This window comes from Haliotis rufescens, unplaced genomic scaffold (assembly GCF_023055435.1).
Source record: "Haliotis rufescens isolate VD_foot unplaced genomic scaffold, xgHalRufe1.0.p SCAF_7, whole genome shotgun sequence".
In the NCBI taxonomy this organism is placed as follows: Eukaryota; Metazoa; Mollusca; class Gastropoda; order Lepetellida; family Haliotidae; genus Haliotis; species Haliotis rufescens.
In genome coordinates, this window is record NW_025964361.1 from 42,491,401 (window position 1) to 42,519,267 (window position 27,867).

At 37.0% G+C, this 27,867-nt stretch overlaps 1 protein-coding gene across 2 annotated transcripts in view; it reads left to right on the forward strand.

The window, feature by feature from the left end:
• The first annotated feature begins 1,954 nt into the window (after positions 1-1,954).
• Positions 1,955-27,867, forward strand: part of LOC124132665 (protocadherin-9-like) — a 92,471-nt gene continuing 66,558 nt past the window's right edge. Inside the window, exon 1 of one of the 2 annotated variants that reach the window (XM_048387386.1) lies at positions 1,955-1,975. The gene's annotated coding sequence lies outside the window, so the exon portion shown is untranslated. Of the gene's footprint in view, positions 1,976-18,765; positions 18,861-27,867 lie in introns of those variants that run through there. The other variant, XM_048387385.1, reaches the window with a different exon arrangement.

Below are 27,867 nucleotides of genomic sequence, written 5' to 3' on the forward strand. Positions count from 1 at the left end.
CCTCCAATGTTTGTTATTTGGAGGGAAATCAAGAAAACATATGTCCTGTTGTATGTAACAACAGTAAGTAAATGCATACAATGTAACCATTTTATGTATGAATTCAAAAAAGAAAAAAAATACATACAGAACTACCATCACCATCTCACAACCATGCCTTCACATTAGACAGAACTATATCCTTCATGTTTCCAAAACAGAATATGAGCTAGACATTTGTCATACACAACGAGGACTTATTATGTTACAAGCACCCTAAGGAATACAACTAATGTGAATATTGTGTTTCCATATCACACCAGGTCAACATAAGTGTCATCCTTTGCCGCCCAACTATTATGTTATTTCCATGGCAGTAAAAAAAAATAAGGATTAGGAGATAATAACTGTATGACGTTGTTTTCCAAACCAGGGGTTAGAATTTATTATTTTACCATTTTACATCCCATTTTTCATCTCTTGATACAGATATTCTATGTAAATTATATAGAGAATCTCACCCATGTGTCTTTTCGTATCAAATATATCAACACGAGTTGATAAAAGTGGGAAAACGCTGAGGCTTCCTGTGGAGTTTTCCAATTTTATCAATGAGTGTTGATATATTTGACATAAAAAAAAATAAGGGTGAGATTTTATTTATCATCCAACATCATTCTTCCAACCTTTTCAGTATGTAGACAGTAATAAACAGGGTCTTAAGTGTAAAAAGTACTGCTAACAGCTTCAGTAGCAGAGCCATTAGAGGGATATGGCTGTAACATTCTGACTGCATCTTCCTGAGGCAAGGGAGTTAACTGACTGTAAGAGTCCAGTTTCCACCCTTGCCGAACTTGGCTGGTATTATGGAGTTACATTTTGGCTGGACTAACGAGTCTATCCATAGTCCAATCAAAATCTCGCAACGAAATCAAAATCCTGTTCATAAACTGTGATGCAGATTTTGGTTTATTGCAGGATTTGTAAAGCATGTGTACCACCAACTTGTTGTCAACACCTATTTTTCAAGGTGCACACGTGATTTGATGCACTTCGCGATGTAAGACTCATTTTATCACAATATATAGATCTTGATTATCGATCAGATTTTCTAGACTGGGTGCCGCCATTTTGTTTGAAGCAAATACAAGTGATACGGGAGGTGGATCCCGATTTGTCGATGTATAGCCGTAATAGCCACTGGTGGCGCTACGATCAAGCCCAGGAATTCAAGCCTAGCTTGGAAAGGCTTGACCTTTAGCCTGCTGAATTTCTAGCACACTTCTTGATAGTGCCTGCTGGACTTATTTTGGCATAAGGTGCTGAACACATCAAACATTCATTAAACAAGCATCAGAAAATACACATTATTATCAGAAATATCCTAACATTTTCAAACATACATAAGTACAGACCAAAGCAAACGTAAAATTTGTAAATTGGAAAATGTTTCATCTTAGGAACCTGTTTAAATTGTACAATTTGTACAAACTGATTTCAATAATCACATCACCGATATCTTAAATTTAACTTTGTTGAAACAATGTTTTCCCAATTGTCACCATCACTGTGTTTGATCGTCAAACAAAAAGTCTTTACTGTATGTTTTATTGGCTAAGCTGCAATCAGCTCTTCATCAACCTATGATACCCTTGTGGACCAACCCAAAATATTAATCAGGATCTGCAAATAATCACAGCTCTACAATGCCATCGCGACTATGTTTAAAGATATACCACATAAAGCAATGATTGCCTGGGGCGTAGAGTCCCTTACCAATTTTTCTGATGCAAATATGACAATTGCGATTCAACAAATCCTAGATTTAGTTCTTGACTATCCAGATATTCAGTGTTATTAGAGTTATGTCCCTTAGCTGCAAGCAGGATCCACTTTTAATGGATTTGAATCCATATTTACATCTAATCATGATTCTTTGTCTGTTCTTGCAGGTTTGATCTAACAAGTGTGACCTTTGGCTTCCTCCCACATGAAGGTAATATATGATGATATAGCATGTAGAGAATAACCAAAGGGCTAAAGTATATGAAGGTATAAAGGCCGTATTATGAGGACCAGAAATAAGATTCTGTAGAAGGGGGTCAGCTTATGTAAGGTTCACACTTTTATCAAACGCTTTCGTTGGTAGAAAAACTACATCATATCCCTCAATGAAAGTGTGAAATTTGTGATTAAACATCACTGGACGTGATAATTTATCATTTCGATTGTATTTCTTGTTATTACCCACGTGGTGAAAATACAGGTGGTAAGATACTAAATCCGTACGTCACACGTGTGTCTTACAAGGTTGACCTCATTTTATTTGTTTTGATTGGATAACCATGACCTCTGTCATACAGGGACTACTTTTTTCATTCATAAAAAATCGCGAGACGTCATTCATTTTGCAACTGCAAGGCAGAACTGAAGCAATCTCATGAGGGCGAGAGACATTTACAAACACTTTATGAAACTAAACAAGATAGTCCCACTCATCAAATTCGGTTTGCACTCTATAAAGGTTATGCATAGAGCTTCAACAGACATTATATAATTGAGCTATATCCATCAGATCAATAGATCGAGGATCCCCATGAGCGTGACGCACCCGACCACTTTCGCAACTTTCAATTTAATTTAATGTAAATGGATAAGTGTGGTGAAATGAAGTCAGTTTAAACTATCTAGACAGATATCTAGACTTACTTGGGATGGCTGGTTGTGCCATCAGTGTCCCCTTTGGAGCGTATTTTGTGGCACTGTTTCGGGAGTTGTTTGTTCACGACTGCACTACCAGATCACTCAAAGTGAACATTTCCGATACAAATCTTTTGAAAACTCCATAGAAGTGTGCCTGATTTCTGATTATGTGGCCCAAAATAGCCCAAATGTGAACAATAACATTCCCTATCTCTAGCGTAAAATGCAGTGAGTAGATCACGGTTGTCTTTTCTTATTCCGGTGGTGACTTTGCCCTTCATTCGAAGCTGTCACTGACATGCAAGCAGACTTGAGCGTGTTGATTTTCACGTCTTCAGTATAGGGTGGTACAGTTAACATGAATGTCTATGGCGAACACTCTAATTTCCCTCTTCCATAATGGCACGGACATGATATAAATTCAGCTCATAGATCAAGGAGACCGAACCATTTTGATTGCACTGCCGGGACACCAGCAGTGCGAGTGACCGACTGTTGGTCCAATATTCAAAGCTCGGCGTTAATGTGACTTTTCAAATTTTCTTATAGGTGCCCTTCGTATTAACAACATGGCACTTGAATTACCATAAGTTGAAGAAATTTTGATGACCAGAAATAAGATTCTGTAGAAGGGGGGCAGCTTATGTAAGGTTTACACTTTCATCAAACGCTTTCGTTAGTTGAAAAACTACATCATATCCCTCAATGAAAGTGTGAAATTTGTGATTAAACATCACTGGACATGATAATTTATCATTTCGATTGTATTTCTTGTTATGCTGGGTATTGTTTTATATGTAGGGATTAAGATTACTGTGTGTATTGTCAGGCAAAGTAAGCCAGAATTTAATATGGATTTGTTGATATTCTTTTTCCGATGACGGATCATGACAAACATAGTTTTAGGTTGGGGGTCCGGCCGGCTTATCTATCGCACATAACATTTTGATGCAGATTTCAAGGACCAAGTTAATACCTTGGCTTAACTATGAGATCGGCTTATCTACGGTCATATACTGTACAAGGAATAATCGATTATTTGTCCTGAGTGAATAAATGGTGTAAGTCCCGATCTTTCAAGAAGGAACTTACAGCATTCATTCAAGAGGTACAGAGATTCCATAATTCTGAGTTTCAAGTAGGTTATTCTCTGTACTCATTGTACTCATTGCCAGTTCTAAAGTGAGTGAGTGAGTTGGGTTTAACGCCGCTTTTAACAGTATTCCAGTTATATCATGGCGTGTCAGCTTAGTGTGGGAGGGAAGCCCGAAGTGATCCATTTCTAAAGCGGAAATTGGGGCACATGTGGACCAGTCGTCTAAGGCGCAGTGATTCGCTGTGCAGAGTTGCGTCCCTTAGGCACGCCAGAAACCTGTGATTGTGGGTTCGCTAATAGGACGCTAGACCACGGAGACGGTCCAGTGAAGTACTATGATGTACTATGGCTTCAATTCACCAATCAGCATTGAGAATCTCCAAAATGTACAAGTACAAATATGGGAAAGTTGTTACACTTGATCATTCCACCCTTATGGGTGTAAAACTGTTATGTGGTATAAAACTAGTGTAATAAATGTCACCAAAGACATGGTTAATCAAAAATGGGTTCAGAAACTCAAAGAGTGTCATAGAATTTTTTCTGGTGCCAACTGTATCATGGCCTTGAACTTCACACATAGTCAGTGATACTGGTGTGAGTGAGTGAGTGAGTATGGTTTTACGCCGCTTTTAGCAATATTCTAGCAATATCACGGCAGGGGACACCAGAAATTGGCTTCACACATTGTTCCCATGTCAGGAATCGAACCTGGGTCTTCAGCGTGACGATCGAACGCTTTAACCACTAGGCTACCCGACTGCCCTTGATACTGGAGTGAGTGAGTATTAAAGTTCAACCTGCTTAGAACAAGGCTTCAGTAAGGCCCAGCATGTATATTTTAAGAGGGAGGGAATCCTGAAGGGGATGATGATCTTACAGGTTTGCCTCTTGTACAGACAATTTAAAGCAGATTTTATAATCACGTTAAAACTGAGATTCAAACTGATGATCAGTGGATCCTGGAAAACTAAGGGATACAACTCAACACAGCAGACAAATCAAGGATTGTAAGCAGGGTGACTCTGTACATTACTTGCAAATAATCTTTTTATCTAAAATATACACGCTATACAGCTTTTCCATTTGATGGGAGGTAGGTCACTTGAATGCGAAATTGACGTTCATAAGTGTATGAACGACACAATTTGACTTTCATACGTTTTTCATGAGACATTGTTCTTGAAATGATGTAAACACTGATCATTTATACCCTTTAACCTTGAACTCAGCGTTTAGTATGCATTGAGAAATGTCAGAGGGTTTGACTGCATGATCGTTCATGATCGTCCTCACTATGACCCATACTAGTGAACAAAATGAAGAAATGCACAACCAAACCATCGTAGTATCGACTCGACCCGTGTCTAGGCTGACAGTGACAGTCTACAGCAATCTATGATTTTACTTTAGTGTCTATATGGCACATCTTTAATCACCTTTCAATGATCGGCCAGTTGATCAATGATGACTAAAACATGTAACCGCCACAGGTTCACAATCAACTTCCTAAATCATTTCCTTCACATTTATCGCGTCAGCCATTTTGACGTCTTGTACTTGATGTAAATGTATTACGACGCACTGTCACTGTGATTGACTTACAGAAGTAGTTCTTAACAGACCTTTTGTCATCTAATGGTGATGTTATAAGACATGTGTTGTGTAAGGTGTTTCTGTTGTGCAAGTTGTGCATACATACGCTCATGTCACCTCTCCTCATGAGGAACTTTTCTACACCTTGTTTTATGGCTGTCAGTGTAAACATGAAGTCACACATACTAAACAAAATTAGAGACCTAGTCCTACATCCTTTGATTTAAGAAATTGTGATAAAAAAATGAAAAGAATTGACTTTTACTTTGTGTGAGTTCATTGGAGTGTGAACCTTCATAGAGTGAGGGCCAAACTGTATGAACGTTGGGAGCTTGCGACTCACACAAAATGAAAGTCCTTGGGAGAAGGTTCTTGAAACAATCCTTCATTTTGTTTGTATTCTAGTGATGCAGATACCAACTTGACTATCCCTAAGGGAATTAATTTTATTCTCTCTCATAATTTTCTTTGTGGATAAAGAACATTAAAGGTTAACAAAATAAATGTCATTTCAATCATATATTTTAAATCAAGATACGTAGCACTTTTCCTTAATAGAAATTATCTGAAAGAAAAGCAACTAAATGAAAATTCATTTTGTCCCTCACTTTGAACACCACACAAGGACATTTGAATTGTACATGAAGGCAAAAGCATCCTTGATTTAATATGACTTCCATGTTTTTACTCATGTCTGAGACATAAGAAAAAGTCTTCAAATATTTCATCAGACATAATGTTTTTCATGTTTAGTAATTTACAAATGTCTTATAAAAGAAATTAGAATTATTATTCGGTGTGACCCCAGGGTGGAAATGAAAAGACTTGTGTCTAGTCTGAGAGAAGAATCATCCCTTTAATGTTGTTTTTGTAAGTCAGGACCAGGAGAGCAGAGCAGTATGGCCCTAGCTGTGTGTTTCCTTACTTGAAAAGTGTCAGTTTGGTTTGAGAAACTGTCAAAAGTTAAGAAATTTGTTTCTTAATACCTTCAAGGTGTTTTCCAAGTTTTGGAAAGTAGAGCAATTTGCCTCTTGCTGCTGCAATACAAAAGGATTTTGATGGGAACTTGATACCTATACAGTGTGTGAAGGCCGTAATAAGTAAGTGTTATAGTTTGTAGCTCTTTAGGTCCTGTCATAGGATGAAATACCTTCTGTATCATAACTTCTGTTCCCATTGTGATGGTTTAAAGAAATTGTTTCAGAAATACTTACATGACATACTGGAGATGGTGTTGGATGTTTCGTTTGGTAATTCCAATAGCGGTGTTGTTTGTTCCCATTGTGATGGTTTAAAGAAATTGTTTCAGAAATACTTACATGACATACTGGAGATGGTGTTGGATGTTTCGTTTGGTAATTCCAATAGCGGTGTTGTTTGTTCCCATTGTGATGGTTTAAAGAAATTGTTTCAGAAATACTTACATGACATACTGGAGATGGTGTTGGATGTTTCGTTTGGTAATTCCAATAGCGGTGTTGTTTGTTCCCATTGTGATGGTTTAAAGAAATTGTTTCAGAAATACTTACATGACATACTGGAGATGGTGTTGGATGTTTCGTTTGGTAATTCCAATAGCGGTGTTGTTTGTTCCCATTGTGATGGTTTAAAGAACTTGTTTCAGAAATACTTACATGACATACTGGAGATGGTGTTGGATGTTTCGTTTGGTAATTCCAATAGCGGTGTTGTTTGTTCCCATTGTGATGGTTTAAAAAAATTGTTTCAGAAATACTTACATGACATACTGGAGATGGTGTTGGATGTTTCGTTTGGTAATTCCAATAGCGGTGTTGTTTGTTCCCATTGTGATGGTTTAAAGAAATTGTTTCAGAAATACTTACATGACATGCTGGAGATGGTGTTGGATGTTTCGTCTGGTAATTCCAATAGCGGTGTTGTTTGTTCCCATTGTGATGGTTTAAAGAAATTGTTTCAGAAATACTTACATGACATACTGGAGATGGTGTTGGATGTTTCATTTGGTAATTCCAATAGCGGTGTTGTTTGTTCCCATTGTGATGGTTTAAAGAAATTGTTTCAGAAATACTTACATGACATGCTGGAGATGGTGTTGGATGTTTCGTCTGGTAATTCCAATAGCGGTGTTGTTTGTTCCCATTGTGATGGTTTAAAGAAATTGTTTCAGAAATACTTACATGACATACTGGAGATGGTGTTGGATGTTTCGTTTGGTAATTCCAATAGCGGTGTTGTTTGTTCCCATTGTGATGGTTTAAAGAAATTGTTTCAGAAATACTTACATGACATACTGGAGATGGTGTTGGATGTTTCGTTTGGTAATTCCAATAGCGGTGTTGTTTGTGACCATTGTGATGGTTTAAAGAAATTGTTTCAGAAATACTTACATGACATACTGGAGATGGTGTTGGATGTTTCGTTTGGTAATTCCAATAGCGGTGTTGTTTGTGACCATTGTGATGGTTTAAAGAACTTGTTTCAGAAATACTTACATGACATACTGGAGATGGTGTTGGATGTTTCGTTTGGTAATTCCAATAGCGGTGTTGTTTGTGACCATTGTGATGGTTTAAAGAAATTGTTTCAGAAATACTTACATGACATACTGGAGATGGTGTTGGATGTTTCGTTTGGTAATTCCAATAGCGGTGTTGTTTGTGACCATTGTGATGGTTTAAAGAAATTGTTTCAGAAATACTTACATGACATACTGGAGATGGTGTTGGATGTTTCGTTTGGTAATTCCAATAGCGGTGTTGTTTGTGACCATTGTGATGGTTTAAAGAAATTGTTTCAGAAATACTTACATGACATACTGGAGATGGTGTTGGATGTTTCGTTTGGTAATTCCAATAGCGGTGTTGTTTGTGACCATTGTGATGGTTTAAAGAAATTGTTTCAGAAATACTTACATGACATACTGGAGATGGTGTTGGATGTTTCGTTTGGTAATTCCAATAGCGGTGTTGTTTGTGACCATTGTGATGGTTTAAAGAACTTGTTTCAGAAATACTTACATGACATACTGGAGATGGTGTTGGATGTTTCGTTTGGTAATTCCAATAGCGGTGTTGTTTGTGACCATTGTGATGGTTTAAAGAAATTGTTTCAGAAATACTTACATGACATACTGGAGATGGTGTTGGATGTTTCGTTTGGTAATTCCAATAGCGGTGTTGTTTGTGACCATTGTGATGGTTTAAAGAAATTGTTTCAGAAATACTTACATGACATACTGGAGATGGTGTTGGATGTTTCGTTTGGTAATTCCAATAGCGGTGTTGTTTGTGACCATTGTGATGGTTTAAAGAAATTGGTTCAGAAATACTTACATGACATACTGGAGATGGTGTTGGATGTTTCGTTTGGTAATTCCAATAGCGGTGTTGTTTGTGACCATTGTGATGGTTTAAAGAAATTGGTTCAGAAATACTTACATGACATACTGGAGATGGTGTTGGATGTTTCGTTTGGTAATTCCAATAGCGGTGTTGTTTGTTCCCATTGTGATGGTTTAAAGAAATTGTTTCAGAAATACTTACATGACATACTGGAGATGGTGTTGGATGTTTCGTTTGGTAATTCCATTAGTGGTAATCAATATAAAGTTTGGAATAATTTTTAAAATCTTACTAACTTGGTTTACAAAAAAAACCAGTTTAATGTGTTCATAGCATACAAGAACTGCTTGAACAGTCTTTGCGTGTGTGTGTGTGTGTGTGTGTGTGTGTGTGTGTGTGTGTGTGTGTGTGTGTGTGTGTGTGTGTGTGTGTGTGTGTGTGACTCTGAGCTTGTTTTATGCCTTTAATGAGGAGCACCAGGGTACATTTTGGGGTAAAGGGATCCAAACCCTGACCTTCCGCTCTCCAGGCAGATGCTCTGTCTGCTTCACCAGGGAGGCAGTGAGTGAGTGAATGACACTACTTTGAACAATATTTTACTTAGGTCTTTATCACAGCAAGTCAGCTAAATGACGAGGAAAACCATCTTAAGATGTTAACATTTTTTGTAAAACCAACACACAAAGTTATAATGGTGACAAAACAGTGATCATAACAAGGATGATTCTGGGTTTCAAACTTATGATCATAAGATCCTGGAATGGCAAGGGACACAATTCTACACAGCAAATTGTGGCACCTTACACAACTGGGCCACCTGTGTTCACTTTGTTTGACAGAGATAGAATGGTGGTTGTGTCGTCTAGTGTAGTCATATTGAAATCGGGGGCACAGGTGGCCCAGTCGTCTAAGGCGCCGAAATTCGCTGTGCAGAGTTGCAGCCCTTGGGCACGCCAGAAACCTATGATTGTGGGTTCGAATCCCGGTTCGCCCCGATTATGTTTCTAGGTTTGTCAGCACCATACCCGTGCTCGTTGGTTTCACCGAAGTGGTAAACGTCTAAGACCTGCATCACTTGGGGCTTTCCTCCCACAATAAGCTGACATGCCGCGATATAACTGGAATACTGTTAAAAGCGGCGTTAAACCCAACTCACTCACCATATTGAAATCATATCGATACAAAACCCCAACTCTCTCCCTCCCCGCCCCACCTCACCAGAATATCAAATGGCCAGTCCTAAATACATGACTGGCCATCAAAATATTCTTCTGAAATTATGTAATATTTCATAGTTCTTTAATGTTTACAATGTCATGTCATGATATCGAGAAAGTGGTATTTCTTGCTGCTGTGTTCATATATCATGACATGTCAGTTCAATGTAGGAGTTAAGCCAAAACTTTTAAGGGGCAATGATGTTTAACATTGGTGAAACGCACAAGCATGGGTAAGTGCTGGCCTGTTACACAAGTGATATCAGTGCTGTGATAGAGGTAATTCTCACTGACTTCAGTCGTAGTTCTAAGATTGCTATGTGGAATGACACTTGGTGAATGACCACCTAATCTTGGCAGGAATGCAACTCTGCATAACCAGTTCTGGTGCCTTAGATCATGGTACCACCATGATTCCCTCAGCCCACCTATAAGTGTGTTCCTGCTTTTTTGCATATTGACCCAACGTTACTTGTTTTTTCGTAATAACTTCTGAGGAAGTTTTACTTTTCCCTAGGTATGAGGTTTTACTTTTTCTGGGCAAGACCTGGTGAGTTACATAGCAGATGAAGTATTGACTTCAAACGTCCAAACTCGAAGACACTCTAACCATTAGACCACTGAACGGGTTGAAGACAGGTGGTTCATTAGAAAGTACCATGTTTAGCGTATATTTCTTACTTTCCACAGCTATTTGCCCTTCACGCCAAGTGGAATCTGTTTCGGCAGAAAATCTGGGCTGTTTATTCTCTTGCATTGACAATTTATATTTACTATCATAACACATTTTTGTGCATAATATTAAAGAAATATTAATAAATGTTGTTTCGACAGTTTATTAGTCAGAGAAAACACTTCTCGGTTTTGGTTGAAACTGAGGAGGCGTGCTTTCACCTATATATACATAAAAACTTAACGACACAGAGTGAAATGCCTTGTTTTAGGAGAAAACATTATTATTATTCAGTTCTAACACAATAGATTAGGAGTGAGATATTGATCTTGCCGTGCTGAATGTAATATTTTTAAACTTGGTCATACTTGGTATTATCTGCTGATAAAAACCCAGAAAATTTTAAGGTTTCAAATCTGATTTATCAATGCTTTCCAGCCAAGCAGCTTGCGGTACACACTCCCATTTATTTTACAATTTTGATTTTCCTCAACAACCTATCTGTAACTATATACCTTAATAACACCACTTTCTTAATATTTTATTTATAATAGTCATTTTTATCATTCTTATTCTGTATTAGTTTTCTGACAAAGCACATTTCTTTTTGTTACAAATGACACATCTCTTTGTTTAAAACAGATCTCAATACTGATTATCAAATGACAAATGAAAAGTTCTTTGACGACCTTCATATGACATCACTCAGTTCTTCCAACCATCAGAAGGATCATACAGTGTTCTTGTTCCAACTTTTCAGCAGACAAATGTCATATGTAGACATAAGAAAATAAAAAAATAAATTACAAGTGATTCTATGGCCTTTGCTTGGCTATAATCAAGCCATTGTTTTGAATTTCTGTTTCCATGAGGCCACGCACACTACAAGAACACTGCTTCCTGATTGGCTGAAAACAGAGTGGTATGCACACAGTATCATAATGCAGAATGCATAAACACAAAACATACTGAAAAAATAAAATGGTAGTGCTATTTATATCTGTCAAATCAGACATTTCGTTTCCAGTAAGCAAATAACTATACAGTATTTGAATATCCGTTATTTGACTAGAAATCTAGGCAGTCTGAATGCTGACAACAAGAAATTATACACTTGGAAATTAGATTTGACCAAAGAATTACAAAGGTTATCAAAATGTTACTAGGTTTAAAACAGTCGCCGAAACACGGTAAACTTATAAGGTCCAAAATACAACTTTGATACCTGTATTAAATACATCACCATCTAACCATTTGTACTTTCTCTGCCCTAGAGGTTATCGCGATTCTTGCTTGATATTACGATATACACATGTATAACATATAAACACACAGATTTTTATGTTTGATATAAAGCTAAAACATAATTATCTTCTACGGGCATAAAACTAAAAAAATAGTTAATCATTTTATCCATATAGATACCAATAGATATAACCCAGTATTTTCTTGGCTTGTTAATCCGATTGATTGCAGATATGATTTTTTTTTTTCAGAAATAAAAAAGGCAGATTTAAATTGCTTGGGTACTTTGACGAGTCGAATCACCTCATTTTTTTCCTTTATTTTTTTGTGTGGATTAACGATGTCATAGATATTTACGAGGTATATCCTGATAACACCATCATCAGATTTGCCCAGTCGGTGTGGCAGGTGTTCCAGCTGCTGATAGTGGAGAAACTGGGTCACAGAGAGAGATGGTTATGTTAAGAAGTGCTGCTGTAGTCTGAGTACGCAGATAAATCTGGGGTGAATAAGATTAATTAATTGTATCCTTTGTAGATTGTCAGCACTTATTAATAGTATACACGAAAATAGATTACAACATGATTTGTCTCTTTATCAGTTGGCAATACAGGGAAACTTCATTAACGTGAATGTCATTAACCTGCTTCTATGGTGAGTAGATGCATTGAATAAGACAATGTGTTTTGACATGAGGCCAGACCTTTGTCAAAATTTGGATACAAATTTGGACTCCCCAAAACTGAAATGTGAAGAAATTAGAATTTTGAAGAGCAGGTTTTTTTTATTCCATCAACCAGAAATAAGTACAATGTTTAAAAAAACAACTCATATACTATCAATATAAATAACATTAAGGGCATCTATCCTGCTGTCCGCTGTGAGCTAAAAGTTTGGAAGAAGCAGGAACGGTAGATTTTGGAAAGTGTACATTCAAGATTTTGTTCATGATTTTTCATGATGAAAACAAGAAGTTGTCCATTTCCAGAGCAGAACTCCAAACGGTTGAATATTTCTAGATGAAACTTGCTATACAAATCAGTCTAGTGTTCAGCTGGTGCCTTAAATTTGATGATTTGGGATTTTTGTTTATTACATTTTTGAATGTTTTCATCATGATAAGTTGGACTTTACTGTAAATGAGGGTAGTGCTTATTTCCAGGGCAGAACTCCTAAACCGCAATCTCATTAAAATTAGACCTTAGTTCTCACTACCGCTAAACAAAGATCTGAGGACATCCCATTAGGGGTCAGTCAGAACGACCTTTCATCCGACCAATCAGAGCGTCGCTTACCAGATCATGAAAGTGACAGTCGGAATGTGATTTCTAATCATGCAGCCTCGAAAACTTTAAAACGGACTATTCCGAACGATAGTTACGGGATGAACGACTGAATCCATACAATCTAGACCATATATTAGCCAATTCGAGAATGTTCTTTTGTTCAGTTTTCAAATTTTTAAGCGAGAATGTACGTGTCAAAATATGTTTCGAAGCGTAGTCGCCAATTTGAAATTAGTGCTGTAAAGCACGAGAAAGCTGCCTTCTGATTGGCAAATGACGACTTCTTGTCAGTAATTCCATTGGTTGGTCAGAGTTCGCGAAAGGTCGTTCTGACGTGACCCGAAATAGGATGTCCTCAGATCTTTGTTCAGCGGCAGCGAGAACTAAGATCTGATTTTAATGAGATTGTCCTAAACCGTGGAATATGTCGGGTTGAAACATGCTATACAGATCAGTCTAGTGGTGAACTACTGATGATTTGGGATGTTTACAAATACTGTAAAGCATTATTTTTTACTTCACTGAACTGAAGGTATCCAATGGCAGTGTAGCAAAAGTAGCTCCATTTCTGAATTGCACCAGACCGGGGGGATATGTCATCTAATGACTCTTGTTCCACCTGCCCCTTATTTTATTCCCTACCTTTTTCAGAAAATCAAAAAAGCAATATTTAAAAACAATTTTTTAAATGTTTTAATTCTTTGAGCGACTAACCAGAATTTTAGGGCAAAAAATCCAAAGGCCTGATTTTTGTTTACTGCCTGCATTTAAATTTTTTTCAATCACCTATCAGCTTTGGGGACGGATCAGTTGATATTCTGGTTTGGGGTGAGGGGGGGTGTTGGGTGTTAGGGATTAGATATTTTTTCAACTTAAGCTGCAAAACCAGAATCTTTGTTATTTAAAACTATGAGCCGGAATTTCTATTTAAGTATAACACCTTGCATTATAATTTTTTTGTGACAGGCAATTTCTTTTTTTCAAAAGAATTGAAACATAATTATTTTGTTCAAGAATTTTCAGGGACAGGTTATTTTTTTTGATAAGATGACTTGCAGCCCAGAATATTAAATGGTCGGTCCCTTTTGTGATAACAAATCCTGAAATGATGCAAGTATTTACATTTGGTGAAACCTGTGAACATAGAAATATGGAGCTTTATGCAGCAAATTGTAGCACATGTGATGACTGAGGTGAGGTGAGGTGAGGTGAGATAGGGTTTAACATTGCATTCAAGATTATTGCACTAACATTGTGATATGTGTGTTCATTGGTAAGCATGTCCTGCTCTACCGGAAGCACCCCTACTCACACAATAAACACATCTTAAGTCACACACATTATAGTATTGGTGATATTATTTGATATTTTAGATACGTTCTAAATGCTTATCAAAGACTTGATATTATGGCATAGTTTATTACCCATGTGGCATTATGTAAACATAACAAACTGTTATATGAACCGTATGTGTCATAACACTTGCATGGAACTTCGACGTTTCTGGTACTCCTTTTTATTCATTCATTCATTCATTCATTCACTCATTCAACTGTAATCAAGAATTTGATACCTTAATATAATGTAGGTTTATTCATTGAAATAAAATTGCATACATGATGCATTTCATAGATTCATAAATGTATCATCAGTAAAGCTGAATGTTCTAGGTCCAGACAGCTGTAAATACAATATGATTTAGAATTGCCTGTTGTCTGATCATCTTGAAAAAAATGCCCAAACAAAGGGAATCACTGAAAATCCTGGATATGTCGATGTAAGTCTTCGGTATTCGTTTACGTTTATTAGTACAGATGGATTCCATGAATACAACTCAATGTAGACGAATACTGATTTACTGTACTTTGTGTAGCTTTCAGTGAGAATAATGGAGCAGATGTGAGGAGATTTAACTATGAAGTATCTCAGATATATTTTTTCGCCTTGAAAGCCTAACATATTTGTAAAAATAAGCTGGACTTAAGGTAATACCAATGCTTATTAGGTTGTTAGGCCAACTGAATAGGGCCGCCTTTGTGGTCTAGTGGTAGAGCATCCACCCAGAGCGCGGAAGGTCCGGGGTTTGATCCCAAGGCGCATCATACAAAAAGACGTTAAAAGATGGTACTTGTTGTTACCCTGTCTGGCACTCAGCATTATGGGATTAAAACAAGGACTGGTCAGCTCGGAGTCAGTATACTGTGTCTGAGTGGGGTATTCATGTTAAACTGCGGCATGGTATCTTAGTGTGCTAGCACTATAAATCGGCATCAGTCCAGCTAGTACAAGCAGCCACACATATGCATGCACATCGCTATAAAAGTGCAATAATCTTGGACGCACCATTTCACCTCACCTCACCTCAACCAAGGTGGTCTATCATTTACGAAATCCAGAGAGAAAGGTGGTTGACCTACCCAACACAACATTTGAATCCCACACTTTTATATGACAGTCTGTTTCTTGTGATTGTCAAATGCAGCCACTGGCTGATCTACTGCGTGGGAATTCTAATACGAAAGACAAAAACCAACGATTATTCACAATCATGACTATTTCTATGATTTGCTTGTAATACTAACATGTCTGTAAGCTCCTTGTTATGATATTTTAAAATAGTGCGCTCTATGAACATGATCCTGACGTGAGCATGACTCACCAGCCTGGGAGCATCTGCTTGCCGAGCTGTGGGTAGTCGTGACGACAAATCAAATTATTTCAATCATTTCAACGTAACACGGGTTGTTTCATTGTATTAAGATAAGTATATATTGGGATGAAACTATCCTGTGAGAACAGTTTGCAATTAGTTTATATTTCCCAAATAATTCAGCGGTCTCTATATTTATTTTGCAGGAATGTTATGGTATGCATGTGGGAAGAGATGGAGTTCTTTGTTTATATTATTTACATATGCATCTTAGGATTTTTTTGTTGATCATTAAAAATTATCATTGCTAATAAATTGGATACCCAACCCACAACTATGCCTTGAATACAAAAATGTCACTTTTCCAAACATCTCCTGTAAGCAAGGTGCTCATATTGTACATGTATTTATATTTCAATTATGGAATAATGATAGGATATTGAACAAGCTTTCCATTTCATATTAATTCGTAAATTGAAACATAATACATGTATCATACCAGGACCTTGCTTCTCTGGATGTGTATGTTGACATGTGTATAGACATTCGTGAAACTGGTTGAGTAAATTATACAGCACATCTTTGCATTTTTGTACATACCGGTATACTACTCAAAAGATGATAAGGACCACCTACTTTTTGCAGTTATTTACCCATTATATATAGTTTTTTATCCATCCAGTCATGGCATGACAGTTTTTCTATAGTAATATGAAAGAATCGGGGGTTCTTTAACTTCTTTTGAGCAGTATATCACAGGTCAATGCTGATTGAGAAAATGTTTTTTAATAACACCGCATGTAAATGATTGAGTCAGAAAAAACAGTGGCTGAAAACATGAGCATTGATACACGCCATCAGGAGGTGAGGACATTCAGTCTGTCAAGTCATGGAACCATGACGACGCCATCCAGTTTAGTCCTCTCCCATGACCAGCAGTGAGGTGTCTGTGGACCAACTGAACACCGGTCCTACTGGGTAGGAGGCAAAATATATTAACAGGTTGAATACGATGATCATTTATGACCAATGTTAATCAATGATGATCAATGATCAATCAGTTATGAACAATGATGACCAATGTTGAACAATGATCAATCAGTTATGAACAATGATGACCAATGTTGATCAATGATCAATCAGTTATGAACAATGATGATCAATGTTGAACAATGATCAATCAGTTATGAACAATGATGACCAATGTTGATCAATGATCAATCAGTTATGAACAATGATGACCAATGTTGATCAATGATCAATCAGTTATGAACAATGATGACCAATGTTGATCAATGATCAATCAGTTATGAACATTGATGATCAGTGATGACCAGTGTTGATCAATGATCAATCAGTTATGAACAATGATGACCAATGTTGATCAATGATCAATCAGTTATGATCAATGATGATCAATGATGACCAATGTTGATCAATGATCAATCAGTTATGAACAATGACCAATGTTGATCAATGATCAATCAGGTATGAACAATGATAATCAATGATGACCAATGTTGATCAATGATCAATCAGTTATGAACAATGATGATCAATGAAGACCATTGTTGATACATGATGAGTGAGTGAGCATGTTTTTACACTGCTTTAAGCAATATTCCAGCAATATCCTGGCAGGGAACATCAGTAATTGGCTTCACACATTGTACACATGGGGGGAATTGAACCCATGCCTTCGGCATTATGAGCGAACAGTCAATGATGATGAGTTTTGAACAAAACAGCTGTGTGAGATTGGCATAGGAAATCATTTTGAAAAAGCTTTCAGGTAAAATTTAGGCTACATTTATAATTTCCTTCCAAAGATTGATTAAAATAATTCATATGACCACATCATTATGTACGCAGTTACATCATTAGTATAAAAGACACCAGGTGTCAAGGAAGTTTAGTTTGAAGTTTCTCCAAGATATGAAATAATCTTCAGTAGGATATGAACACACAATGCCATTTGGGGCGGTCGGGTAGCCTAGTGGTTAAAGCGTTCGCTCGTCACGCCGAAGACCCGGGTTCGATTCCCGACTTGGGTACAATGTGTGAAGCCCATTTCTGGTGTCCCCCGCCGTGATATTGCTGGAATATTGCTAAAAGCGGCGTAAAACCATACTCACTCACTCACAATGCCATTTAGAAAGTGTTCAAATATAACAAATGTTACATTTGGGATAAAGCTTTCTTCATAAAGTACAGATTCTAGTACTTTTAGGGGGGCTTGAGTCCCACCTGGGATTTGAACCAGTAGGACATATATGTTTGAACTGTATAAATACCAAGGTGGAAAATGTATATTTCAAGATATTCTTTTTTTGCTCATTTTCATACGTCAGTAGATATATCAAATGAATTATGCTTACATGGTTGACTGTTGGAATGTATTTGTTCGATCAACATCACATATATATCTAAAACATTTTTGATGAATTGCTTGGGTGGGTTTCTGTCTAAAAATGCTTCTTTTCAGTCATTTTCAAAGGCTTGTGTGTTTGAGCTAGGTCCGTGGTGTATTTTGACATTTGCCAATGAAAGGGCAAGTGAAGTGTTAAATTTGAAGCCACTTCGAGCATTTGATACTTCTGTTTCTCATGGGATTTGTGCTCTGCCTACACTCAGTTAAGTTACCAGCAATGTAGCCTGGTCACAATGAATATATGAATTTTATGTGTAGGGTGTTGGCACAAATGCTTGTGATAGAAACATATATGTTTGTATTCACTGTGTTGGATGTGTGGTAGCCAATTTGTGAAGCGGTTAACTCTTACAGTGTGTATACTCGAAAGTATGTTTACTTGTGCCAATAACAACACATGAATCGTGTAAATACAATTTGATATGGCGCAAATCAACATTCGCATTTGTGTACGAGCTATAAAAAAATGCTGTTGGTGACTTTCATGTGAATGTTTATTGTCCAGTCGTGGTGTGTGTCTCAGTTCGGCTGAACATTGACTTGTCATGTTTGGCAACTCTGTGGTGGAGTAGCTGAGAATTTGTCCAGGCAAAGGTCAGTGATGAATTTTATGCTCAAATTAAATGAATTAGCAAGATTCATTTTGACAGATCGAGGAAAGGTAAGATTTTCAGATGTAAATTGCTCTTACATGAACAAAAATATGAATGGTTTCTATTTGTCATATCTAATTTTATTGTTTATTTTTAAAATTTATTTTAATGCTTTTTTGGTAAACTGTGAGTGAGTGAGTGAGTTTGATTTTACGCCGCTTTTAGCAATATTCCAGCAATATAACTGCAGGGGACACTAGAAATTGGCTTCACACATTGTACCCATGTCGGGAATCGAACCTGAGTCTTCGGTATGACAAGTGAACACTTTTACCACTGGGCTACCCGACCGCCCCTTTTGGTAAACAAGTAGATAATGGCTGAAAGGATGTTATATTCTGCAATGCTTTCTCGTTATTTTTTTTAGTTTCTTATGATGTGCTTATATGAAAAAGACAACTAGAAAATAGTCACTGATTTCAACTTTCAGGCACTTGCTGTAAGGTATACTGTGAGCAGACCAAAACTACATTGTATGACTTCAGGAGATCCAGAAATTATGTGACTAGCAATCAAAATGTTGAAATATTCATGGTCAGATTTAAGATTCTTACACTGAGGGATTACAAAGAGAAACTGTAGGATTTTTCTTTCATATTTGGAAATGTTCATTTATCATCCAAAATGGCTTGCACTGGAAATAAAACTTAAGTGAGATCAAGCAATATCTTCTCGTAGATGGGCACGCCAGAAACCTATGATTGTGGGTTCGAATCCTGGTTCGCCCCGATTATGTTTCTAGGTTTGTCAGCACCATACCCGTTCTCGTGGGTTTCACCGAAGTGGTAAATGTCTAAGACCTGCATCACTTTGGGCTTTCCTCCCACATATAGCTGACACGCCGTGATATAACGGGAATACTGTTTAAAGCGGCGTTAAACCCAACTCACTCACTCACTCACTCACTCACTCACTCACTCACTCACTCACTCACTCACTCACTCACTCACTCACCCACCCACCCACCCACTCACTCACTCACTCACTCACTCACTCATTGGTTACCATGACGTCACAACCTAATAACATCAATAATCTCTGCTACTGAAGCTGGTTAGAGGTACATTTCCCCCTGAAGACAAAGGTTTACTGTTTACAAACTGAAAACACTGGAAGAAAGATGCTGGATGATTGATACCAAATTTCACCCTGGGTCCTTTTGATATGAAATATATGAACATAACTTGACAAACATTCAAATATTTTAACCATAATTTGTGTCACAGACTCGTCTAAGTTGTACCCTGAAATTGGAGTACAAAAACTAAACTAAAATATAACTTAATAGTTCATTGTTATAGCGTTTGTTTACTGGACAGGAATTAATATGAACACGAGTTGACGTAGCACTTCCCAGTGCAATACATTGCCTTTATGATATTAAAACTATCAATAAAAGCCAAATTCATTTTAGTATTTTTTTCTTTGTGTTATTTCCACTCATCTTTCGAGCATGCAGTGAATGGAGACCAGTCATGTGAACGATATATTACACACCTGTACAAAAAATAACCTTCATCAGCAGCTCTTGGCCTAATCTTTGTCAAAAAGACAGGGTCTTTTACCAGGCATTTAATCTGTGGACAATGACATTGATCAAAGTTGGGATAACCTTACACTTTTATGTCCCTCGGTAACCTGACACTTATTGCTGTTGGGTTCAGGAGCTTTATGGGATAACCTCATAAAAGGTGTTTATTTCGACCCTCGTTTCATCAACCTGCACAGCTCTCGACCCATTTAGGAGAATGTTTAGAGGAAATATATTTACTTGTTGTATTAAGGCAAGGGTTAATATCCAGTTAAGTGGTCTTAAGAGATAGTTAAATGATACTCAGGGGATGCATCTATACAACATTTTGTCAAGTGGCCCTTCTGTCTTTCTCCTAACCGTGATAAGGCAGTCTGTCATGCTACATGCAGTGTGGGGAGTTTGCTGATTTGAAATATTTTGCTGTTTTAACGTTTTAATATATATGAGTCTTAACATCTCAGATAAGTTTTCAGACCGCCTCCGTGGTCTAGAGGTAGAGCGTCCGCCCGGAGAGTGGGTTTGATCCCCGGCCGCATCATACCAAAAGACGTTAAAAGATGGTACTTGTTGCTACCCTGTCTGGCGCTCGTCATTAAGGGATTAAAGCAAGGACTGGTCAGCTCGGAGTCAGTATACTGTGTCTAAGTGGGGTATTCATATTAAACTGCGGCATGGTATTTCAGTGGGCTAGAACTATAAATCGGCATCAGTCTGGTCTAGTACAAGCAGCCACACACACACACACAATTGCATGCACGTCGCTATAGAAGTGCAATAATCTTGGACGCGACGTTAAACCCAATTTCACCTCACCTCAACTCAGATTAGTTTTCTTTTTTGATTGCTTTTATTTTAATTATTGTCCTTAAAAGTGTTCAGATTTAAGTGTTTTCTTATAAGATTGATCCTTTGAACATATTATAGGAAGACTTCATTGTTCTGAGAGAAATTTCACAAGAGGTGATAGCAAGTTTTATGGAACAGACCTTTAAAGATTGTTCTAGTTGTTGAAGATGCCGATAAATTTGAATAATTTTTACATTTCTTAAAATATCATGGGTGCTTTTAACATATTAAAAATGCCTGTGAGGCATTTCTTTTTATCTTGTAATATCTCCCCAACCTTGTTTTTTTAGCTCATTTAATACAATTAGCTGGGATGATTTCCTCAGCCGATGGGATTTGTTTTTTGTTGTCTTATTGAGCCCAAATGATAAATGACAACTCAATATGACCTCTTAAGTGGTTTTGGTCACGATGAATTTTGACATAAATTATTTGATCAAAAAGGCATCTTTGATGATTTATTGAAAACAGCAGTCAATAATGTTGTAATCTGTTTTTCGGACGAGTATTCCAACTATTGTAAATGGCAAGCTGATGAATGGAAACTGTTCTCAAAGACAGATGTCTTTGGTCGTCCAGAGATTCCTGGAAATAATGCCAATTAATTGAAAGGCTGAGGCTATGCACTTTAGGAAGGAGGACTTGTCCTTGTTTAAAACTACAAAGAGAAATAAAACCACACTTCTGAGACCAGGAGCATTTAACAGACAAAATTCATGTGTATTTTAAATCAAAGTTTTGTCGAAACCAGACTAAACTCCTTTTACAAGCGACAAAGAAGCCGATAAATTGTCCTATCCCTGACATGCTTTTAGCATAATCAGAAATTGCTATAGAGCACAATAGGGAGAGACCTGGGGATTCGGGGTTTGTCCCATTTTCTATTATGGTATAGACTGTGAAAAAGAGAGAAAACTCCTAATATTGATAAAATGTGCCTGATTTCACATGCCATCGTATTGCTCAACGCAATACGCAGAATCAAGACTTTGCTCAAGATAAAAGAGGCATTTGATTTTATTGCGACATGAAAGAAACTATTTGGCTGAATTTGTTGCAATCTGATTAAAAAAGTTACCGTTCCACTTTCCTAAAATACAAAGAACATAAAGAAAAACTACTGATACATCACAAGTTTAGATTTCCACAAAAAACAAAGGAATCAGATACAATTTGTTCTCATTTGGGAAGACATGTGGAAATGGATCGTGGTTTTGGCAATCATTTCTGTTTTGTAAAGGTTAACTAATTTGTATTTAATGATTGTTCTAGATGAAAACTCCAATTCGTTTCAAGTAGGTATGTTTTTGCTTTTTTACAAAAACAATACATGTCATATATTTTAGTTTCAAGAGAAAAATCTTCTAGCTTCTATAGATCTTGCTTTATGCATCTGAAGACATGTCAGAACTTTTCATGTAATACACTGGCTCCCTGGCTGTGCATCATCTGATCAAACATATGTAGACGTGTATTGAAGTTTGTAAGTTGAATTGGTTTCATTGAATGAAATAAATACATTATTAGATTTCCTCTCCACTTATGGTCAATGTATAAACAGGGGAGACAACTTTAGTATATACATGTATATCTTTTTTGCATAAGTAAAGAAAAGAAAAAAGTTTTAAAGTTTAAAGGAAGGTATCGAATATTTATAAGTAAGTGTTTTTATAGTTTAAATTTATGGTATCAAATAAAAACAGTTTATAGCATTCGCAGTAGACTATCATTTAGTCTCTGAAATCTTATATAACACAATAACCTTCTTGACTCAAAAAATCAAAACTAAAACCCCTATGCTAATTTCATAGAGGAATAGAGCTAGCTAGAGCTGGCTAGACTTGATTTTGTATGCTTTTCTAGATATATTTTTTTCATAAAATAAATATATTCCACAGGACTACATTCACAGCTTTAAGCCAATATGACTTTCTTGTTAAAGATTCCTAGATTTTCTAGATTACTGGACAATGACTTCAAGATTCATTGAAAAAAAAATTGTTATCATTTTGGTCATTTTGATGCCATAAAGTTTAATCTATCCATACTGGTTATAAGAAGACTGCAAGTGATCAAAGTTTCAGTTGACAAATGAGGTTAACTTTCCATTTCGTCATCAAAATGTACCGTACATGGTATAAAGGTCTATTGTTTAGTGTGTAAGAGTTTGGACACACTTATTGAACAGCAAAATTTGTAGCTCTGCCTCTTAACTTGAGATTATTCACCATTCGAAGCCGGTAAGTACTGTTATTCTAAAGTTTCTTTGAGCTTTGACATAGGAATCGAATAATGGATTGTCTGATTATGTGGTGTGTGATCGTGATCACTGAAGAGATTCCCACTTCGACATGGTCTCACTCCACCCATATATCTACTCCCCTGAAGGCACCCTGAATATATACAGCCTTGTTTCCCTGACTCGTATTCGACCGCCTCCATGGTCTAGTGGTAGAGCATCCGCCCGGAGAGCGGAAGGTCCGGGGTTCGATCCCTGGCCGCTTCATGCCAAAAGACGTTAAAAGATGGTACTTGTTGTCACCCTGTTTGGCGCTCGGCATTAAGGGGCTAAAACAAGGACTGGTCGGCTCGGAGTCAGTATACTGTGTCTGACAGGGATATTCATGTTAAACTGCGGCATGGTATCTCAGTGAGCTAGCACTATAATCGGCATCAGTCCGGACTAGTACAAGCAGCCACACAAACACACACACGTACATGCACGTCGCTATATAAGTGCAATAATCTTGGACGCGACATTAAACCCCATTCCTCATCACCTCACCTGACTCGTATTCACTTGATCAAGTGAGGCTACTTGCTTTCTGTCTACCTGGTTGACATATCTTTCTTTTAACATTATTTGGTATTTGTGGTTATTTTGGAAAATGAAGTTGCAAAACATTTTTTTAATGTGATCTCTTAAGAGTATGTTGGGTGGAGTAATAAAAAGTAATTCAATATATATTCTATCCTATATAAAAAGCTTCATAAGAAATCTCTGCTAAAATTAGAATCCATTTTACGATTCTGAAATTATAAGCATATGTTTATGAATCACAATCAAATAGTGATGGTGCCAGGTGTACACGAAAAGGTGAGTGTATCCTGTCTCACTGATGGCACCTGTCACAAACACATGCAAAGGCAAGTCAACTGTTTGGAATTGCATCAGACATACTTGACTTCAATGATGCACCAAATTTTAAAATATCCACCACATGTCTATAAATCTTGTGAAGTTTTATAATGCCTTGAATGTTGTGGGGGCACAGGTGACCAAGTCGTCTAAGGCGCCGCGATTCGCTGTGCAGAGTTGTGTCCCTTAGGCACGCCAGAAACCTATGATTGTGGGTTCGAATCCCGGTTCGCCCCAATTATGTTTCTAGGTTTGTCCGCATCATACCCATGCTTGTGGGTTTCACCGAAGTGGTAAACGTCTTAGACCTGCATCACTTCGGGCTTTCCTCCCACATTAAGCTGACACGCCGTGATATAACTGGAATACTGTTAAAAGCGGCGTCAAAAACCCAACTCACTCACTCACCCACTGCAATGTTGTAACCCTGATGAAACAATCACTCACTATGAAGCTGTTGCTGCAAATGAGTCCAGGGTATTTATCATTAGATCATCCCTATTTTTTTTATGGTTCTCAACAAACATTTTAAGCTTCAGAAGGAGCAGATGAAGAGACAAATTAAGAAAATTGAAATTTTTCAGAATACACGTAATAAGATGTTTAGATCAGTTAAGATATAAAAAATATCACAATTTGAATCTTTACATCAAGACTATACTATATCACTTCGATGCAAACCACAGACTTATATTTGATCAGGTTTCAGACTAACATGTCCAATGAGAGCTTGTTCGGGATATCCTACTACTGCTAGTACCAGTTCATGTATTGTTTAGCCAGATAGAGAGCAAGAGAGTGTTCATAGTGCAAGCGCTATTATTACCCTGGTCAGAGGTTCACTGCATTTGTATTGCATTCTCAGCCCCCAGGGGAATATACAACCAAAGCTGCCTGTTAGGTGCTAAATGGTTTTATTCACATTATCTTCTCATCCTACCAGGTAGCCATTTGCTGGTTGCTTGATAAATATGCAATTTTAACAAAGTCAGTCCAATAATGATAATGATAATGATAATGATAATAAAACAAGGGACAAAACCCTTTCCATATTCATAAGAATCTCTGTGAAAACTGCCCCTCTGCCTGAGGAATCGCCACATCTAGTACAACCCCTGAATGAGTGTCCTAGAAACTAGGGTCAGTCTTTCAAATGGTCACCCATCCACCTCCTCTCCACTGGCAGAGCTGCTGAACAATTAGGATACGATGGCATGCATCAACCAAGTCAGTGAGCCTGACCACCCAATGTAGTTAGTCGACAAGTATGGGTTGCTGAAGTAATTAGTCCCATACGAACCAGTGGTCAATAATATGAACCATTCCCCACACAAAGGATTGGCAAACAATACCCTCAAATAATGTCATAAAATCTAAAATCAATATCTTTTCTTTGGTATCAGTTTGTGAGATACTTAACTGTACCATAATAAGAAAATCTAATTTCAGTACACGAAAGCAACAAATATTGTAATTTCACTCAAATATTTAAATAAGGACATCCTCCATAGTTTCCAAAAGATCCAAGGAAGAGATAATCACTTTGTTGTGACAAAACCTCTCTGTAAACCAGTGTGTGCCCTTTCAAGTTGTTCCATTGGTCATGAGGGCAAGAAACACGCTAATTATTGAGAACAATTTCATAATTAGTATTCACCTCCACAGGAACCATAGCCAGATTTCCATACATCTCCATCAATTACAACCATCAGCTCACAAGGAGCGGGCAACGGTGCAAAGGAGGAAATGGGATCTTAAGTTAAATTTGAGGGTAGATTCCGGCCAATGGTCAGTGTAGAAGAAATAGACTGATCAATTGTTCATTGATTGACTTCATTTAATGGGCGGAGTGGCAAGGGTGTGGAGAGTTATGTTGAGCTGGTCAGATTGTGGGATTTGGATGGAGGAGGTAGTTTACCCCTTGTTGAATCCCATGTTTCCCTAGTGCTGAAGGAATGAAGGATGTGTGCTTCTAATCCCTGTGTAATTATGTATGGATGTGCAGGAAGCCCTATGTTTGGTGTGAGAATTAGTATGGAAATTGTCGGGAAATCACTTATTGTGAAGCTGGTTATTGTCAAATTGAATCCGATGGATGGTGAATGTTTGAAGTCAAGGAACAGTGTTTGGCAAGGCTGTGATCATCTTGTACCTCTTAGTCATTGGTTTGGTAATAAGCTTTGTGGTGAAGTTTTATTATTTATACTGTGCAGTGCTGTAAGTAGTCCTCTTGTACTAATGATGCTGTGAAATTATGAAGGTCGAAGTAAGAGAATAATCTGATGGACTTAACGTGATATCATACATTTCAAATTTGAGATAATTGATGGAAACAGTTAATCTGCTATTGTTCAATGTGTCATATAGTGTTACACAGTACATTCAAATACTACTACATTCAAATACTACTATCTCATACACTATCACTATATAGGCATGTTTATTTATTTACACTATTTTTTAAGCTTCTTATGCAATTATCTAATGTGGCCTACACTGTAACACAGCACATGTAAATACTACTACACTAACACTATATAGGCATGTTTTTTTATTTATATTATTTTTTAAGCTTCTTATGCAATTATGTAATATGGCCTTTACTGTAACACAGTACATGTTAATACTACTACCTCAACCACTATTTCCAAAAGAGTATGTGTCTTTAAGATATGTTTTTTATATTTTCTCCTACTATTGACTGAAGCGTCACATTGCTACACAGTACATGCACATACTACTACCTTTCTACTATTTCCAACAAAGTGTTATCGTTTAAGATATATTTTTACATTTTCTTCTTCTATTGACTTGAGTGTAATAGTACATTGTTACACAGTACATGCAAATACTACTACCACTACTACTAGTTCTAAAGAATTAATGAATCACTGATGCATCAAATTTGGAAATGTCCTCCACATGTCTACCATAATACTTTTCGAAAGCTTTACTGAGGTCTTGAATGTTGTGACCTTGATCAAATAACTTTTGGGAAAGAGTCGTATGATGCTCTTTGAAATCTTGGTCGAAAGAGTTGTGAAATGTAGACACCAAAGGCTGGAGTTGCTAGAAAATCGCTCAACATGAAAGAGCAGTTGACAATTGGAAAGTTGAATTCAGTTGAAGTACTGATGTATTAAGTTTTCTTTTTATGGTTTCATATACTATTGACTGATATACTTCATATCATAATTGTTTGTATTCTGTTCTTTTCACAAACTTACCCCTGAGGCATTGACGTTTATTAATTTCAACATAGTCATATAGGTACTACTACCACTACGACTACTTTCAAAGTAGGGAGGAATATATTTAGATTTCTTGTTACAGTGCCAGTGCTTTTGTCAACGCTTTTGTCATGTATGAATGACTTCATAACCATCCATAATCATTAATTCCAACCCATTTCATTTAACATAGCAATAATAGACATTTCAAAGATGTCATTCTGCAATACCATCATGTTTTCTTATCCGTATTTCTATGACTGGCA